A 4995-nucleotide genomic window follows, 5' to 3' on the forward strand; every position below is an offset into this window, starting at 1 on the left:
TGTGAGGGCAGCAACCAGAAGGGCCCTACCCTTATTGCTCCTGGGTCCCTGCGCACAGGTGTCCAGATGGTGCTGGGCGTTTTCTTCTCTAGGTGTTCCACACTATTATTGGATTATTTTCATTAGCATTGCAAAGTCCAACCAGGGCACTAAAAGCTCAAAGTACAGTATCTCAGAGGTAGTTCCTAAGGTCTCTTCACAGTAGAATAAATACACTGAAGGTTGCCTTACTAGAATTTCGGGTGAAAATATGACAGCAGGATAGCCAAGTATAGGTACCTTACTCTTCTCATAATTCTGATAGTTTATTTCATCTCTGGACACAGCATCCAGGAATTCTCCTTTCTTTTGTCTCAGCATATCTTTGTTGATCAAAAGGTGGAAGAAATGGTCACTAAATCCAAAGACAATTTTTGAGCAGTTATTCGGTGCAGCAAATATGTAAGTGATAACTAAAGAGGTGCTACTATTCCTTCTTTATCAGAAAACTAGAAACAAGAAAAGAATAATTTGGTCTATAAGATTTCACTTGCCATTTCATGACCAGAATCTTTCTCACTCTAATTTTAGGACAGAACAATGGAGGACTTTCTGTTATCCATTGATCATGAATCAACCCTCTCTACTCTTGTTACTTTGAACTGAAATTTCATTCCTTTCTAATATTCCTTCCTATAGAAAAACATGCTTCAGTCAGAATCCCATATGCATTATTCAATTACTCAAGTAAAGGAAAATAGTTTGAATAAATAAAACTGAGTAAAACTACTTTTCTTTCTTAGGTAAACAGAAAAAAATAGAGATGATAGATACACACACATATATTACATATGTACATACATACATATATGCATACATACCACACATATACATGCATAGATATATTGACAGATAGATAGATAAATAAACAATAGAAAGATTGATACATAGATACCTGATAGATAGGTGATAGATAGGTACCTGGATAGATAGATAGATAGATAGATACATACATACATACATACATACATACATACATACATACATACACGCATACATGCATACACACATACATGCATGCATGAATAAATTGATAAATGCATAGATAATTGAACCTTTGGAGAAGCTACAGATGATTTTACTATTGGCAATAATAGTCATCAGTATATCCATGTTAACAATCATTCTGTAAATCTTCATTCCTATGGGATGGCATTCCTAAGGGAAACCTTTTAGATGATATCTGTTCATGTATTTAGTTTCATTACAGGAAAAGAATCATGAAAATCAGGAAAAGGTTTTATGAATGGGTAGAAAATACAACTAATCTTCACACATGAAGAGAGGTTTTAAGAATGTACTGGAAAATAAATGGTAAATCAATCAAACAATGAGATAAGACCAATAGTAACAAAAATATACCTGTTGGCTCTAAATGGAGGTAACTTTCTACCCTCCTAAAGACATGACAAGTTAGCATCCAACACACCTTGTAACTAGTGAATCCAGAGACAGAAGCGATCAATAACTCAGCTCATACATGTGAAAATACTCTAAATATAAAGAACTGCCTTGTAACGGATCTACTATCAAAGGATATACATTTCAAAATAAGCTCTCTCCTCTCTCTCTCTCTCTCTCTCTCTCTCTCCCTATCTCTCTCTCTCTCTTCTTCTTGCCTTCTTCTTCTCACTTTTTTTCTGACTCTCTCTCTTTCATAGAAATCCTAAAATGTTTGAAGTGTCTTACAGATTTTTTTAATATTGCTTTACTTTTTATAGCTATATAAATGTGGATGCATATTCACATGTATGAAGACTATGAATGTGTAGGCATGTAAATGAATGCACATGTGGAAGCTAGATGCTAATGTCCTGCATGTAAGTCAACACATTAAGGATTGTCCTTTTCAGGTGAAAATACAGGTGTCTGTTTGTCTGAGCCACTTCTGAAAACCTTGGCTGATCTTTGTTTCTTCTAGACTGGTTGTCTGATCTTTATTTGCTTCAAGTGGTTGGCTTCATCTCTGCTCCTTCCAAGCTTCTAGGCACATCTGAGAGTCTTACAGAGCCAAACACTGGTCTTCATGCCTTTATCATAGTGTTTCATTAAGTCATTGCCCCACTCACCCGTTTTAAGTCAATTCTATGAAAATAATTTAAAGGTATAGCATGGTGTTTTTTAGTGTGAAAATAAGAATTATTTTACTAGTTGATAGAAAAAGAATGGACTTTAGGTATAGTTAGTAATAGGTTATGAAAACAAAAGCACTCCACCAATACTAATAAAATGGGCATGGTAGACGTCTGTAGACACTATATAAGGTAAGATTGATGTTTGGCCACATTGAAAGTCACAGAGGTAGACAATAAGTGTACCTAACACATATCAGGTTGAGGAATTATGCTGGCATGAAGAAGTTTGGAGAATATTTTTTTTTAATTTTTTTTTTTTCGGAGCTGGGGACCGAACCCAGGGCCTTGTACTTGCTAGGCAAGAGCTCTACACTGAGCTAAATCCCCAACCCCCTGGAGAATATTTTAAAAAACAGTTTAAATTATATGTAGGAGGAAATGGAAAGAAATCCCACTTCACTGATCCAAACAAGGTTTTTCTTAGACTGTTTTAGACTAAGAGATGTTAGCGACTAAAGATTTAAGACGCTTTTATAAAAGAAATGGATTGTAATAGTTGAAGCAGTAATGAATAAGGATATCAATTTGAACTTATAATGTGAGAAAATCTGGCAGTATTTAAAGGGCAAATGATTGTGGAAAACTTCTTGTGAAGAAGAAAGAATTTAGGATTTTCAGCCGAGAATATTTTAAGTCCTGTGTAAAATGAAGGTCTCTAAGAGAGTGAGCTATTTCATAGACATAAAGATCTGCCATAGTGGAAGCAGTTGATCAAGCCTTTTGCATTTTGGTATGAAGAATGTATGTAAGGAGCTAAAGTCATTGTCTAAATTATATTATTCTTTTGTTATGCTATAAATATTCCATGAACTCATGCTAGAGACAAAACAGAACCAAAAAGAAAAAAAATTCCGCACCATTGAGTTTCAGTAGCAATGCTGCAACAGGCAAAAGAACAATATAGACTGACTTTGTCTGTATTTAAGACTAACACTAATGGCTTTCTAAATGGGAAGAAAATATACTACCACCAAGCCCAATTTTTAGCAGATCTATTTAAGGCATAAATATGTTGACTATGCAAATATTAGCCTGTAATTATTCTCTATTGACTAGTTTTGTTCTTACCTTGTAAAGATGAATCCATGCAATGTGGAGAGATATTAAGTTTGGATTAATTCTTTTCTCAAGAATAAATATTTATAACACTCTCACACAGGGTTTACATAGCGTGGGCATTTTCTTTTTAGTCTTGTTGTCTGCAACTGCTTTGAAGCAGAGAACAAAGGAGTCCCAATGCAAATACAACACCCCATTCCTTGTTCTTTCTGATAATGTATTTCCCATCTCAATAAAACATTACAATGAAGTCCATTTAATTTGGCACTCGTTTCCCTGAAGCCATCTACTGTAGCTGCTTGAAATCTCGTTGCTTGAGAAATGCACCTTCTAACTCAACCTTGGTTTGAGTTTGTACTGTAGAGGTATGCACTTCTGTATGGAGGGCATCTAAGGAGCCTTGCTTTACACTTGCCTAGTACATAGCAAAGCAGATCTTTTGTTCTGAATTTTGACTTTCAGGTTTCCTTCCTCAGAAATCTTTCATAGTTTTGAACATGGTGGAATTGATTTTGAGTATTAAGAGTATTGATCTAGTCTGATCATGTTGGCATCATTTCTACGGAAATTAATAACCAACATATCATAAAAGTAACTTTTATTAGATAGATGTAATTATCATCTAGGATGCTTACTGCTGAGTGATGCTTACTCATCCTTTCTAGTTCTTTCTGAACTCTAGCTGGTTATTTTAACTTAGCTCTTTTGGCTCAAAACTCCTCTTCAAGCTGACTTAGCCTTCTCTCTCAATTGTTTTTATCCCAAATTAACTTTCTGTAATATCTCTGACTCATTCTCTTCTTTTTCAAACCCAGCAGAACCCTGTCCCTTAAGTGTCAGAAAACTTAGTAAGACACACACCTTGTCCCCAGTTCCAGAACCTGGCAGCCATCTTCAACCCTCCGTTGGATGGGGATTTCATTTTCCCCTCTCACTCTCTTGTTCATTGTTTCTCATCCAGGGTAAACCCACATAGGAAGATTCAAGCTCAAGAAACCCCTTTATTTATAACAAACCTCTGAATAGGTTGGAAAATTGCTGTACAGCCAGATACCAAGAGCCAATCAAAATTTCCATCACCCCCCATATAAGCTGTTTCTTCTGAGTACATTGAACTTTCTTTCACTTCTGCTTTGACTGCACAGAAAGTTACTATAAGACATGACCAGACAGATATAGAGGCTGCCCATATTGGTCTTGCCAATTACGCATACCAATAGCACAGAAAAATTACCCCTACTATCTATAATGCAAGACCCTTTTCTTTTATATCCCTACACTTGTACTTTAAATTTCTTCCCAGATCTCCATCAGATAACCCAAACCATACTCACTTTCTGAAGACAGGTCTACTCCCTGGCAGAGGTGGTACTTTAAAACCTATGGGCACTAGAATTTCTTACAGCTGAAAAAGGTGGACTTTGCCTCTTCCTCCCAGAGGAATTGTTGCTTTTTTATCAACCAGTTAGGTATAGTGAAAAACAAAACAAAATATAAGAACTCTAGATAGACCTCCAGAACAACTCAAACCTTTGAAATCCCATATGGAAGTGGATACTACCCTTCCTGAACCCTCTCCTCATTTTTCTGTGTGATTCTTCAGACCCTGGTTTATCAGTTTCTTCTCCACATTTATCCAAGAACAAATCCAAAATATTTCCTACTAAATGACTAATCAGTTACCTTTGCAGAATGAGCAACTGTTGGGCAAGGTGAAGTCTGAGGCCTATCAAAAGTGGCCGGATGGTGATGATCAACTATA

This window comes from Rattus rattus, chromosome 1 (genome assembly GCF_011064425.1).
Source record: "Rattus rattus isolate New Zealand chromosome 1, Rrattus_CSIRO_v1, whole genome shotgun sequence".
NCBI classification, from domain to species: Eukaryota; Metazoa; Chordata; class Mammalia; order Rodentia; family Muridae; genus Rattus; species Rattus rattus.